Source organism: Quercus lobata, chromosome 4 (assembly GCF_001633185.2).
Source record: "Quercus lobata isolate SW786 chromosome 4, ValleyOak3.0 Primary Assembly, whole genome shotgun sequence".
In the NCBI taxonomy this organism is placed as follows: Eukaryota; Viridiplantae; Streptophyta; class Magnoliopsida; order Fagales; family Fagaceae; genus Quercus; species Quercus lobata.
The window spans coordinates 28,056,784-28,072,887 of NC_044907.1; the positions used below are offsets into that span (position 1 = coordinate 28,056,784).

The 16,104-nt window shown below is 32.9% G+C and overlaps 1 long non-coding RNA gene across 1 annotated transcript; it reads left to right on the forward strand.

The window, feature by feature from the left end:
* Positions 1-6,641: 6,641 nt before the first annotated feature.
* Positions 6,642-11,125, forward strand: LOC115986285. The gene is made up of 4 exons (XR_004090621.1): positions 6,642-6,986; positions 8,738-8,795; positions 10,608-10,762; positions 10,921-11,125. It is a non-coding gene; the product is annotated as an uncharacterized LOC115986285 (long non-coding RNA).
* The last annotated feature ends 4,979 nt before the right edge of the window (positions 11,126-16,104 follow it).

Sequence of the window (16,104 nt, forward strand, 5' to 3'; positions counted from 1 at the left end):
AAGTTGAAGAGTATGGTGAAGAGCATGGACCTGTCAGGCGCAAAGTACTTAATTGCAGTATTGGAAGCCTTTTACTTGGGCCACTCCTACACTGTGCTCGCCCTTTCTTTTAGGAGCGCTTCTGGATATCGAGGACAAAATCGTCCTCGGCTATATCCTATATCCCTAGGCCATTTGGACTTTCATTGTATGTTCTCGGCCATGCCTCTCTTCGGTTCGGGCCTTAGGCCTTAATGTAAAATGGGTCAGGGTCATAAATTCTCTAGCCCCACAATAGCCCCTCAAAATCATGCTATCCGACCCCTTGGTCGGAGAGGAGGGTTTTGGTGATGTCAGGCCCATATCACGGCTTGCCCAACTTTGCCCTTCATCAATGTAAGTGTCCCTTCATTTGCCTGGGAAATGCCCCTGGTTATAAGACATTCCTTTAGCTTTACTCACGTCGTGCTCCCGCTGTTTCAGCGCACGAGGCGCGTCTTTAATAAGTTTTCTTTACGAGGCGACGTTAATCCAACGGCTGAAGGCGGCGTTTGGAGTTGTGCGAGACTTATCTAGTTTGTAGCTTTTCTTGGAAATTTGTACAAATTAAATGCCTCCTGGCTTGCCTCTCATATAAGAAGCACGGTGATAGCTCATTTTCTTTACGTACAAACCCCTTGATCTTTTCAAATCCCTAAACCTCCGGCTGTGCCCAAAGTCCTCACTACCAGTGTGATTAAGCCTTAGGGAGTGATATGGTTAAGGCGAAGATGGGGGTGAAGGGACCACACCCTCTCCAGAAGCATTGGGTCTCCTCAAGACTCAAGATGGCTCGGTCAGGGTAAGGGAGATGGAGACTCAAGACATTTTTCCCCCTTGATAAGGCGGGAAAGAAGCCTCCTCTTCCTTCAGCCAAAATCTGAAGCAGGTGTTGGTCACATTAGATTTTTGGTGGGACAGAACTGGGGTTTCTCATCATCGGTACCATCTGTTCTCTCTCGAGCGCTGCTAATATGATACCTGCCTGATGGGACTCAGAGCTGGTGCGGGGATTAGGCATCCCCGCTTCTTCCTCTTTTCCTTCACTGGTGCCTCCTTTTGCCTCCGCTTCCTCTTCTCTTCCATCACTGGGGCCATCCTGGTGCTTCTGCTTCTTCTTTTCTTCCATCAACGGGGCCTTCCCGGCATGCTTAGTCTCTACAAGAGCAGAATTTTGAAGGGTTCATTGTTCCCTTGTATCTTTTTCTTTTTGCTTTTATTTTAGCTTTTGTAGTTAGCTTCTGGTATATGTTTGCTTAAGCCCCTTACTGTACAATGTACTATTTCTTTGTCTTAATAAAAAGATGACTTCATTCTATTCTATGTATTCTTTCTTTTTTGCAATAGTTATTTTGTGAATGGATGTACTGTTTTTTTTTTTTTTTTGAACGATACTTGGGGCCGAAACCCTTGATAACAAAAAGCTATTATTTTGAACTTATTGAGACTAACAGGCACAATAATGCCGACCTGAAGTAGGTTAAACATATAAGACTAACCAAGATAACAGTTGAATGTTTTGTATTGTGTATGAGGTGATCATTCGAGGATGGATAACCCAAAATGAACTATCCGAGAGGGTTGCAAAGTACTAGGGTGCTTTGCCACATTCCTGACAACATTTATAGCCTTAACCATTTTTGGCATCCGGTCTAAGGACCGAGGTATGACTATACCAGACCTAAGCACTCGTTTGCATTAGTTTCCTTAGAGCTGGGGATCCAAGGACAGGGCGGGATTTACATTCTGTCTAGAACTTAATCCATTTTCTAATGACTAATCTCCCCATAGGTTTGAGTTCAAGGACCATGCAATACCTTGGTTCTGTCCAAAACTTAGATTTTCTTTAAGTAGTTGGTTTCCCCATAAGTTTGAGTCTGAGAACCATGCAATACGTTGGTTCTGTCCAAAATTTAGAATTTCTTTAAGTAGTTAGTTTCCCCATAGGTTTGAATCCGAGGACCATGCAATACCTTGGTTCTGTCCAAAACTTAGAATTTCTTTAAGTAGTTGGTTTCTCCATAGGTTTGAGTCCGAGGACCATGCAATACCTTGGTTCTGTCTAAAACTTAAATTTTCTTTAAGTAGTTGGTTTCCCTATAGGTTTGAGTTTGAGAACCATGCAATACTTTGGTTCTGTCCAAAACTTAGAATTTCTTTAAGTAGTTGGTTTCTCCATAGGTTTGAGTCTAAGGACTATGCAATACCTTGATTATGTCCAAAACTTAGATTTTCTTTAAGTAGTTGGTTTTCCCATAGGTTTGAGTCCGAGGACCATGCAATACCTTGGTTCTGTCCAAAACTTAGAATTTCTTTAAGTAGTTGGTTTCTCCATAGGTTTGAGTCCGAGGACCATGCAATACCTTGGTTCTGTCTAAAACTTAAATTTTCTTTAAGTAGTTGGTTTCCCTATAGGTTTGAGTTTGAGAACCATGCAATACTTTGGTTCTGTCCAAAACTTAGAATTTCTTTAAGTAGTTGGTTTCTCCATAGGTTTGAGTCTAAGGACTATGCAATACCTTGATTATGTCCAAAACTTAGATTTTCTTTAAGTAGTTGGTTTTCCCATAGGTTTGAGTCCGAGGACCATGCAATACCTTGGTTCTGTCCAAAACTTAGAATTTCTTTAAGTAGTTGGTTTCTCCATAGGTTTGAGTCCGAGGACCATGCAATACCTTGGTTCTGTCTAAAACTTAGATTTTCTTTAAGTAATTGGTTTCCCCATAGGTTTGAGTCTGAGGACCATGCAATACCTTGATTCTGTTCAAAACTTAGAATTTCTTTAAGTAGAAGACCATGCAATACCTTGGTTCTGTCCAAAACTTAGATTTTCTTTAAGTAGTTGGTTTCCCCCATAGGTTTCAGTCCGAGGACCATGCAATACCTTAGTTCTGTCCAAAACTTAGAATTTCTTTAAGTAGTTGGTTTCCCCATAGGTTTGAGTTCGAGAACCATGTAATACCTTGGTTCTGTTCAAAATTTAGAATTTCTTTAAGTAGTTAGTTTCCCCATAGGTTTGAGTCCGAGGACCATGCAATACCTTGATTCTGTCCAAAACTTAGAATTTCTTTAAGTAGTTGGTTTCCTCATAAGTTTGAGTCCAAAGACCATGCAATATCTTGGTTCTGTCCAAAACTTATATTTTTTTTAAGTAGTTGGTTTCCCTATAGGTTTGAGTCTAAGGACCATGCAATACCTTAGTTTTGTTCAAAACTTAGAATTTCTTTAAGTAGTTGGTTTCCCTATAGGTTTGAGTCCGAGGACCATGCAATACCTTGATTCTGTCCAAAACTTACATTTTTTTTAAGTAGTTGGTTTCCTCATAGATTTGAGTCCGAGGACCATGCAATACCTTAGTTCTGTCCAAAATTTAGAATTTCTTTAAGTAGTTGGTTTTCCCATAGGTTTGAGTACGAAGACCATGCAATACCTTGATTCTGTCCAAAACTTAGATTTTCTTTAAGTAGTTGGTTTCCCCAAAAGTTTGAGTCTAAGGACCATGCAATACCTTGATTCTGTCCAAAACTTAGAATTTCTTTAAGTAGTTGGTTTTCTCATAAGTTTGAGTTCGAGGACCATGCAATACCTTGGTTCTGTCCAAAACTTAGAATTTTTTTAAGTAGTTGGTTTCCCCATAGGTTTGAGTCCGAAGACCATGCAATACCTTGGTTCTGTCAAAAACTTAGAATTTCTTTAAGTAGTTGGTTTCCCCATAGGTTTGATTTCGAGGACCATGCAATACCTTGGTTCTGTCCAAACCTTAGATTTTCTTCAAGTAGTTGGTTTCCCCATAGATTTGAGTCTGAGGACCATGCAATACCTTGATTCTGTCCAAAACTTAGAATTTCTTTAAGTTTTGAGGATTAACCCCTTGACCAAAGTGTGGGGCGTTGACTTGATGTTGGAAGCCCCTAGAACTGTCCGTGCCACTGACACTGCGAAGTGTAGCCCCCTAGTGGAGTTTTATATTAGGAGAACAACAGCATGCTGCTGGAAACGATGGATGGACTTTTGCACATCCTTGTTTGACAGGGGCTTGATTCTACAACCGCTTGTGCCAACGCACAAGCCTCCCCATAGACGGCTCCAATTCTAAGGACTCAATTTGTAACGACCCCAAGTTGGTATGTCGGGTTCAAATGTTATAGGCCCAAACAATAAATTTGTAGAGAGTGGGCTGAAAGGCTAGGTCTTTATCACCAGACGGTGGTTAATCATGGCTTTCATAGTAATTTGCACGAGGGTGAACCTAGTGTATTTAGCAAGACTTTTTCCGGCACGGCCTGGGTGGCTCCGGTCCTTAGACCTCGTCCGAGGAGTTTCATGTTCTTATTATTCTCCTTTTTTAGAGCTCAATGGTCCAGGAGACGATATGTCCCCCCTCTTCTTGGCTGCTTCTCCCTTCTTTTATACTAGCTTTTCTCCTCTCTTATGCGTTCACGTGTAGATTTCGCTTTTAAGGGCTGGTACTTATCTTTTCAGCCCATACGCAAAGTGGTTGGAGGTGGTTGTAAAAGTTGAAGAGCATGGTGAAGAGCATGGACCTGTCAGGCACAGAGTACTTAATTGCAGTATTGACACCCTTTTACTTGGGCCACTCCTACACTCTGCTCGCCCTTTCTTTTAGGAGTGCTCCGGGATGCCAAGGACAAAATCGTCCTCGACTATATTCCTAGGCCATTTGGACTTTCATTGTATGTTCTCGGTCATGCCTCTCCTCAGTTCGGGCCTTGGGCCTTAATGTAAAGTGGGCCGGGGTCATAAATTCTCTGGCCCCACAATAATATCAATAAAAAATAACAGAATAATAAAATTATATTATTGTAAAAAAAAAAAAAAAAAAAAAAGATAGGATTACTTTTAGAAATTGTTTAAATTTTAGGAAAAACAAATTGTCTTCAATAAAAATTTGAGAATAAATTATACATTATACTACATCTCAAAATAATTATATATTCTGCTACTAAAACGCATAAAACTTTAACCCAAGATATTTATAGGCAAAGTAACCCTAGGCTAAACTTATTCTAACTATAGTAGGAAAATTACTTGTTCCACTTACAACAAACTTGAGCCCTAATATGTCTAGCATCCTTACTCAAACTCTAGAAGGGAACATCTAAAGCAAATTTGAGTTTGGAGAGATGTGTGCAAAACAAATTAACAGCGAGCCACTATGAGAAAATCAATAATGTGCCATCTCGGCTATATCTAAATGGGTCTTTTGTCAAAGTTGAAATGGTTTGGCCCCTAGGCATTTTGGGATTTAGATGGTTCAATAGTTAGCATTATGCAATAATTGAAATTACCATTTTAGTGTGAAAAGTAAAAGATTTAAGATAAAAAAAAGTAGAAAGATAAAAATTCAAAATTTAATAATGTTTTTTATTCAAAGTGAACTTTCAGGTTTTAATCTTAACTTTTAAAAGTGGTATTACATAGCTATTGACTATTGCACCAAATGACATTTTGTAATCTTATTTTATTGAGAATAAAAATGAAAAAAATTAAAATTGTAGGGAGTTACCCTTTTTTGGCTTTCGAGTTTTGACTAAGAAATAGTTTTGTAGTTATGGAGTGGTGTTGTTGCCAAACATATCAATAATTTGCTACACTATTTCTCATAGTCTTATAGTATTTTTTAACTGTTAGAATTTAATTTATCTCATTGTAACCATCGATTTATTATTATTAAAAAGAAAAGAATTTATTTAGTTGAGAATATAAAAAAGTGAAAGGATAAAAATGGTTGAGAAGATACATAAAACTAAAAGTGAGAGGATAGAAAATATTTGAGTTTTCCACAATATATATTTGGTACAAAAGAAGATGTGAAATAATTATAACTTTTTTCTTGTTTGGTACTTTGGTTACCAAGAAAAAAAGTCGATTTAAAAAAAAAAAAAAATTGAGCAGCAGGTAGGGCCTCCAAAGCACCAAAACAAATTCGCCTGGATACCCAACGCCGGAGTCAAGATCAACGAAACAGTATTACAACAAACAAGAAAATCAATTTCTATTTCTTCAAAAAACATTTTACTAAGGAAAACTAAGAGGATGTTTGGTACATACACTTAAAAATTGAAAATATGTGTTTGAAAATATGTGTGAAAATACGTGTGAGTAAAAAAATGTGTGTAAATACATGTAATGTTATTTAAAAACTGAAAACATATGTTTGAGTGAGTGTACCAAATGGGATCTAAAGGTGTATTTGGATATCGCTTATTTTACTGAAACTGAAAAATTATTGTTGAAAGTATTGTAGATAAAAATAAAAGTTAGTTAAAATAGTACAGTAAGACCCATAAATAATATAAACAAATACAATAAAACTTATAAATAGTAAAAAAAATAAATTAAATAGTGAAATAATTTTAATTTTTAATCCTAACTCAAAGACACAATAATTCATTCATATTTATGACAGGAAGTTGGCGGGAAAAATAGTAACCTGTTTACACGTTGAAATTTGTGTCGGATATTAGAGCAGCAGTTTAAGTAATAGTTCAAAGTAACATTGAAGAAACGAAGTGCAAGAAGAAGACGACAGATCAGAAGAATAAGAAGAAAATATGCTGGAAGTCTAAACTACAAGCCGTGTGTACATTGAAAGCTTCGTGTAGTATTAGTCTTGTATGTACCATTCATTAAGCTAGCACGTGCAAAGTGTGTGTAGATGAGTGAGTGGAATCAGACTCCACGCTCCTTCTTCCACGTTTTCTCAGACTCACGCTTCTCTAGCTTCTGACTCACGCTTTTCTCAAGTTTGCGGTTCCAGGCTCCACGCTCGGTATCGTCTTCTTCCAGGTTTGTCTATCTATCTAGCTTCTTCTCTTCCAAATCCAACCACAAGTACACAGCTGCTAATCAAAACCATACCCACAAGAGAAGAGCCACATCCAATCCAGCTCGGCGGCGCTTCTTCTCTTCCAATCCAACTCGGCGGCGCCACCCACAATCTTCAGGTTCTCTCTCTACATAGGATTAACGCTGATATGGGTTTATAATATATCTCTAAACTTTGTGGGTTTATGCTATTGTTGTTTTGTTTGAGTTTCGGTTCTTATATATGTAACAATTTAATCTTTAAACTTTTGAGTTTGGGGATGTTCAGACTTGAAACTTGAGTGAGACGTGGGAACCCTTATCCATAAGTTGGGATTAGATTAGATTTGGTTGGGAGTGTGGGGAGGACACGATACTCTGAACCTATGGAATTAGGAGATTATTTTTTTTTTTCAACCACCTAGGTAGTAAGAACACCAATTTCACCATCAATTATAGTTTTAGACTTTTAGTTAATTTGACACTTTTGATAAAGAACACCAATTTCATCAATTTCTGATAATGTCTGAAAGGCACCCCTCATATCTCCGCAAATATTTAGCCTGAATAATTTTAGCCCTGGAAAGAACAATAGCCTTGTCTGAACATGAAATACTATATTTAAGGATTCATCATAAAAGTCTTCGCATTCTTGTTACCATTTGGGAGATTTTGGTGGGCAGAAATAACTTTACACTAAGGCTTTTGCACCCAAATACTAAGAAAACAACATCAAATTATCTCATTCTTTGTCAGATTTTTTGGTAGTCATTATTATTAGCTACTATACAAGCTGTACTATCAATCTTTCATCCATCAAAATTTTAATCCTTAAAGTCATTGTGAAATAACATTTTAGCAGTCATGAATTAAACCTCTTACATACTTTAAACTAAATCCTTCAAAAGTTTGATGAACGAGTCAAAGGAAAACACAGAAAAGTGACCAGAAATCACATTGACTGGTAAATACATAGAGCATGTATGGAAGTACAATGAAAAATATCAATACACCCATACTAGAATTCATAGCACCAAAGATTTCTTTCATTCTTTCCTTTTGGCTGAGCTGAAATCATAAGAATTACATGTTTTGAGTAACAACCCATTTTCATATTGCCCATTCTAGAAAATTATACACTAGAAATATTTTTGGAGCTCTGAGACCATAGCATTTTATAGAAGCTTACATTCATTTATCAACCCATATACTAACAACCCTCTTATATATAGTGTTTTAGTGGAACCCCAAACTCGGCATAGAGCGTTGGAATTGATGATTAATATTATGTATGTATTTACTGAGAAACATGAATTACGTACCTTTGATAAAATTTAGGACATGATTGACTTTATAATTGGATTAAACAGCGGCCCCCATTGGTCCTACTCTGAGTCTCTGACCATTACAAATGCTTGTTAGAACATGCTTTTGCTGGTAACTGGCATTAGAGTTTACTTTAGTTACTTGTTTAGTTTCAAGTAAAATAGTGTCACTGCTCTGTATTGGCATGCTCTTTTCATTTTTCTTAGGTAAGAAATATACTCCCAAAAAAGGTGAGCAACATGCTCGTCAGTTTTGATTGTATCATTGTGTGTTGTGTGGTGGAGAGATGCACATTGTTTCAATATCATAGTTAGCAGTTAGCACCCCCTCCCATATTATTCCTCACAATTATTACCCCTCACAACTGTTGTCATTTAACATTTATTTAGCTTTGTAAATTAAGATATGGTTCTTTTAAGATTAATCTATATAGCAACAATGGTGCACTTATTGATCTGTCGGTACTTCTGTACAAACTTATTACGTTAATATCTCGGATCAAGTAGTATATGATTCTGTTTTTGCTCAATCTATCTCACTAATAATACTTATATTTTATATTCAGGTGACCAAAGATTGGATCTTGCCATGCTCCAAGTTAAAAGTATATTAGAACATCGAAGGTGTGTTTTTATTGAAATAAAATGCAAATTAATTTGATCTGAATTGGATTCTCAGCCTTCTATTATAACTCAGGAGCTGGTGCATTCATCTTTCCTTGTGACAATATAACTACGAATTTAAAATGCTTATTTTCGTATTATCAAATGCTTTATAGCTCAATTGACATTTTCTAATATTTCCAACAGACACCTATGATTCAAATCCCTCTTCTCCCATTGTTATCTAACTTATGTTATTGCATACTTTACAATTAATTCCTTTGTTTTTGGGATCTTTTTCTCACAAGAGGTAATTAAATAAAAGAAATTATAGAATGTATTGTTACTTTTGCCTAGATATCGGATAAATGGATATCGATAAGACCTTTTCAATTGGAGCCAATAAATAACTATGAATAATTTTGAGAACTTCAAGAGAAAAAGAGATAACCTTTTTTTTTTTAGTTACTACTTTTAGTCTTCTAAGAAAGACACATTATTTGGGATAGAAAGAAAGAAAGAAAAAACTGAATTATTAAAAAGAAGCTTATTTATTTATTTATTCAAAGTGTTCTGCATTTGATTTCTTAAACATGCCTACTTTCACAATGATTTCTGGTCATTCATGTGAGTGATGTTTAATTCACTTGAAATCTTTATAGAGCACTTTTGAAAAACAATAACACTTAGAAATATTTGCAGAGCACTTGAAATATTTAAAGAGCACTTGAGAACAATATAATTTGAAATAGAATATGCTACTAGGCGTGGTAGTCTCAATAGAAATTGTAAAATGTTTAGAAACAAATATACTAGATGCTCTTTTAAAATTATAAAATAAAATTTTAAAATTGGCTTTCCTAAAATGTTTACAAATATTTAACCAAAAAAAAAAAAACAAATAAACAAGGTGGAGTACATTAGGATCCATTGGAGACTTAAAATTCACAAGATGATCATGAGACCTAGCTGGTCAAGCTTCTTCTTTGGAGACATCTGCAGAAGATGGCTTCCACTTTCTTCGAGCTAATGTCAATATATGACTAGCTCTTTCTGCTGCAAAACCATAGATACTTCGAACAATTTTTTTTTTGACTACTTCAATCGCCAAGACACAATAAGCGAAAATGCCCACAGTTATCAAGCATACGCTAAGCAAGGAGAGACCATTTGGCAACATGGTGACTGATAGTTTTATATAAGCTGTCATCATGGAGATAAGGGCAATTGGCAGTAAAACTTGCACATAAGTTTTGTTTACATAAAAGAATATGAGGAAGACAGGAAAATAACCCAGAAGTGTTGAAAGACATAAAAAGGTAATATGTAGCAGATGGACATGTATTTTTTGCACATTTGATCGATGGAAGATGCACTTGGGGTCTAGTTTTATGTCTTCCTTCCAAATAGTTTGAGGAGGGGAAAGTCCTGCTTCATAAGTCACTGGTAACTATTTTTAAAATGACAATGGGCTTTTTGCCTTGAGAGAGGTTCTCCTCATTTATCAACAAATCATCGCGTCAATTTAATTTCCACACACTTAATTTATTTGGTGATTTGTTGGTGTCACCACGATTTGCATTTAATTTGACCTAATTATTAATTTGAGTAATTAAATTAATTAACCGGGGTCAATTTATAACCCAACAAGCTATATAGCCTATAACTCAATTGATATTTCCTCTTCCCATAATAAAGGGATGAAGGGTAAGGTCATGCATTTAAAACCCACCAGGTGCATGTGAAACTCACCAATCACCAAAATAATAAAGTAATGTACTCGCTACCTTTTTTTTTTTTTTTTTTTTTTTTTTTTGCTAAATAAAAAAACAGGTCTCTAATGTGGGTTCATCAACCCCACCCCACATAACGGAAATGGGTAATATCATGTGTATCACACGAGCCTTCCTGGGGCTATTGCTCGAACCATTCCTCTTTAGGTGCTGGGACAAGGACTCCTACTATCAAGCCAAGCCACACCCCGTATGGTATGTACTGGCTACTTTTGTGACTTATGGAAAGAAAAAGAGAAAGAGAAACTATGCCATTAAGAGTGCTCTGAACTTGTTCCCTTTATCCTTATGCTTTTGTACCACATGTGTTTTCTTTTTGTTTAATTCTCCCCACCCCCCACTCAATTGCCCAGATGAACAAAGATAAATCTAAAAGTTCAGAGAAAACTGCTGCTAATGAAGAAAACGAGGCGGGGGAGAAATTTCCAATGTCTCACTTGAGGAACATGCTGAGCTGAGTACAGATGATATTAGTGATGAGGAAGACAGGGATCTAGGTTTGAATTAAGGTGTGTGAACTCCCAATTCCCAACAACAACATGTACTAATGTATGTGGTGAGGTCCATTACATATCAAAACTCATAGAGAAATAAAATATTTTGTTACATTCACGATATGGACACATATTTAAAGTGTAAAAAATATGAAAAATTTCAAGAGTATAAAAGCGAAGTTTAAAATCAATTAGGAAAGAATATTAAGATACTAACATAGTATCATGTAAGATTCTATGTATTAGAATTATTTTACAATTTTTAAAATGACAATGAGATTCTTCTAAAAAAATAAAAATGACAATGAGATGGTATATCAACTTAGTATAAATTATGCACCACAACAAAATAGTGTAATAGAACTATGTTGGACTTGGTAAGATTAATGTTTTGTAATTCTTCACTATGATCTTAATTTTGAGGACTTTTTAACCCAAAAAAAAATCTTAATTTTGAGGATTGTAACTGCAATACTCTTGCTTAACCTAGTTCCTACAAAAATTTATGAATTGGAAGAAAGCCTAACCGACAAGATTAAAATTTTGAGGTTCTTTATCTCATATATTAATTTATTATATTTAAGGGATAAATTATATAAACGTAAACAGTTTACAAAAAAAATTATATAATATTTTTTTAGTAAAAAAAAAGGGTCTTCAGTGTGGGTTCATTAACCCCATGCTACATGACAATAATGAATAATACTACATATATTACACAGGCCTAATTAGAACTATTACTCGAACCACTCTTCTTTGAATGATAGGATAAGAACTCTTATCATCAAGCTACCCGTGTGGTCAAAAAAAAAAAAAAAAAAAAAAAAAAAAAAAAAAAAAAAAACTTAATCATAAATAGTACACTGCTTTTGTACCCTTTTATTCCTTTTAGAGAACTAGTAAGGGTTGCATGTGCTGTCCCTTGAGTGAGAAAATTTAAGATAGAATTATTTTCTGAAGTAGTATCAAACCATGTATTTAAATTTAGAATAGTTATTTAACATATGACTATCTATTTAGTATGATAATTTCCTAGGAGAAGGTATTTGGTATCAAATGATACCATGTCAGCGTTACAAAATCAAATAAGTGTAAGATATGTCAACAAAAAATAACTAACTCACTAATAATTGAAAGACATGTGTTAGTGGGTGGTTATTTTTGTATATATGTTTCTCATTTATTAGATTTTGATACGTATGACATGATATCATTTGATACAAAATACTTTTTTATTTCTTAGAACCAATTTACTAAAGATAGTATCTACTCACAAAAAAAATTATACTAAGAATGATAGCTAACAATAAACAACTAAATTTTGATAAAACATTGTCACAATATTTAAATTTTGGCAATAAATGATGACATATGCTATAATTGAAACTCTTTATCAAATTAAATACCTACAATCATTTGCAATGAATATTTTGTTATTCATACTTTATTCATTATCATTTTATTTTATGAGCCTAACTACAATGCTTAGCTTACTTAATTTTTAATGAACACATTTTTGAGGAAGAAAACAAATAAAAAAAGAACAAAATAACAAAAGACATATGTCATTGAAGTTTCTATTAGATAAAATTATAAATTTAGAAGATCTAAACCACTAATAAATTAGCGTTCTGTAGGTAACAAATAGAATACCATATATCACAATTTTTACTTTCTAAGTATGACTAACACATAAAACTCAAAATACAAAAAAAAAAAATATATATATATATATATATATTGGGACATTGAAATTTAGTGAGGCATTTTAAATATTGCACAATGATATTTTCTAGGAACCATAAAATTTTGTTAGGGTTTTTCTAACAACAAAGACTATATACTTGTCTACAAAATATAAAGGTGGAAATTATCCAACTTTAAAGTTGGGGGGATAAAACTACCCCAAACATAAAGGGGGAAAATATTTTTTTTTCCATAATTCTTTTTTGTTGGTAAAACTATGTGTTTTTTTTTTTTTTTTTTTTTTTTTTTTTTTTTTTAACTTTAAATAGTGTGTTAAAAAAAAGAAAAAGAAAAAAAGAAAGTTAGCCCAAGAAAAAAATCCATAACACTACGAATTTTGGCTCAACAAATCGGCTAAAAAAAAAAAGTTAGGAACACCATAAATGTTACGATATTTTCTCAATACCTAGCTATGGTGGGCCTTGGTATGATATTTTATAATTTTATTTTAGAGTAATGCTATATTCACAACATTTTCACAACAAATTATTGGTGGTAAATTGTTATTGGGTTTTAATTGGGACAACTACTTTAAACTGTACATTTAAAAAAAAAAAAAAAAATTATGCGTAAAATAGTGAATTTTTGCTCATCAAATTTGACTAAACCAAAAAAGAAGTCTAAGAACACAACAAAATGTCATAATATTTTCACAATACCTTTATTTTTAACCGTAGTAAGTTTTGGTCTGATATATTATTATTTATTTTATAGAAATGCTATCTCATTAATACTTTCATATATAACAAATTTTAGATGGCAAGTTATTATTGATTTTAAAATGGACCCACGACTGATATCACTTTTTTATCCATCAATAGTAGCTTACCTATGATTTGTTGTGAAATTAGTGTGGAAATGTTGTGGACTTAATATTTTTTTTATTTGATTTATAAGAAATTGAGATCTCAACAATTGTGAAAATATTGTGATAACAAGTGTTACAACGTTTTCACAAAACATTTATTTTCAATTATGGTTGGTCACAATCTCATATTTTATTATTTTATTTCAACCTATAAGAAATTAAAACCTCAATAATTGTGAAAATATTGTGAAATTTATTGTGTCAATATAACAATATATATGCCAGCTCATATAAATAATAATAAAAAAAGAGCACAAACAGATGACTAAAAAAGAAAAAAGAAAAAAAAACCAATGAAGTGATGAACAATACATATTGAAGAAACGAAAAAGTACTGTAGCTTTTATATATTCACACAATAAGTATTACAATATTTTTACAAAACATTTTATTTTCAGCTGTGGTTGGTCACAATCTCATATTTTATTATTTCATTTAGACCTATAAGAAATTGACACCTTAATAATTGTAAAAATATTGTGAAATTTGTTGTGTTAGTATAACAATATATATGCCAGCTAATATAAATATTTAAAAGAAAAAAAATGCACAAATTGATGACTGGGAAAAAAATTTTGTTGTGTTAGTATAACAATATATATGCCAGCTCATATAAATATATATTTTAAAAAAAAAGAGCACAAACCAATGACTAAAAAAAAAAAAACCAATGAAGTGATGAACAATACATATTAAACAAACCAAAAAGCGTTGTAGCTTTTACAAACTTACACAACAATTGTTACAACATTTTCACAACATTTATTTTTAGTTGTGGTTAATCATAGTTTCATATTTTATTATTTTATTTCGACCTATAAGAAATTGACACCTCAATAATTGTGAAAATATTATGAAATTTATTGTGTCAATATAACAATATACATGCCAACTTATATAAATATTTAAAAGAAAAAAAAAACACAAATCGATTATTGGAAAAATAAATTGTAGAATAAACCAAAAGGCACTGTAGCTACTGTGCATTAGCACATTCACGCTTTTTATATATAGAGATAAAAAAAAAAAGTACAAACCGATGACTGAAAGAAAAAAAAAAAGTGATGAACAATACATATTGAACGAACCAAAAAGCACCGTAGTTTTTACAGACTTACATAACAATTGTTACAAAATTTTCATAAAACATTTATTTTCAATTGTGATTGGTCACAGTTTCATATTCTATTATTTTATTTCAACTTATAAGAAATTGACACTTCAATAATTTTGAAAATATTATGAAATTTATTGTATCAGTTTAACAATATACATGTTAACTTACATAAATATTTAAAAGAAAAAAAAAAGCACAAACCAATTACTTGAAAAAAAAAAAAAAAAAATGTAGGCACTACAGTGCCAATTGAATAAACCAAAAGGCACTAGAGCTACAGCGCATTAGTGCATTAGCGCATTCGCGCTTTTTATATATAAAGATATAGAGATATAGAGATAAGAAGTGGACCTGGAAAGTGGATAAGGTGGGGTACCCCGGTAATCATTTCAAACTGAATTATGGCCTGTGCGTTGGAAAATTGACATGAGGGGAATCTCGCGTTCATTTTCCTCGTTGATGCGCGTTGTAAAGAGTAAAGACAATATAGGCGTACATCGTTTCGTGTACAAAAGAAAAAAAAAGTGTATGGGTATTTATTGAAGGTATTACAATATATTAGTGTGTATCATATGAATTATAAAATCATATGTATTGTACTATATATAAATACCCATGTGTTGCACGGTTTTGGTTATAAATTTTTGGAATAATTTTATTGAAAAATAACAAATTAATAATCATTTGAATCTAGATCATGTAAATTATATATAAAGTATTGTTCTTTGGATTCAAACAATCACACAATATATTTATATGAAAAAATTCCTAAATTTAATAATTAAAAACCTAAGGAACTTAACCAGAGGTTTTTCATTTGTCAGAATATTTGTAGTACATCTAAAATGTGTTATGTTCTTGAAGAGTATAGACTACATGATATTTTGTTTTTCAAACCTTTATTTAGAGTTATGTTTTGATACACTAATAACCTCTTTTATCTAAACGGGATCTCCTTAAAAATGAGTGGAGAGTCATGAAGATTTAATATTAAAGTAGTCTTAATGGATAAAAAGGATAAAGACAATTGTTAGAAAAAATTATTAGTTCAAGCAAATAGTTGCATGATTATATTGAGATGTGAATTCCTTTTCATGATGTAGATTTAATATTACTTGTTAATAGCAATCTTGTGAAGGAATATGTTAATATGTTAATATTTATAAAAAAATTACCTAATTTTTTTTTTAGTAAAAAAAAAGGGGTATTCAGTGTGAGTTTATTGACTCCACGCTACATGACAACAATGAGTAATACCACGTATATTACATAGGCCTTATTAGAAATATTGCTCCAACCGCTGATCTTTGAA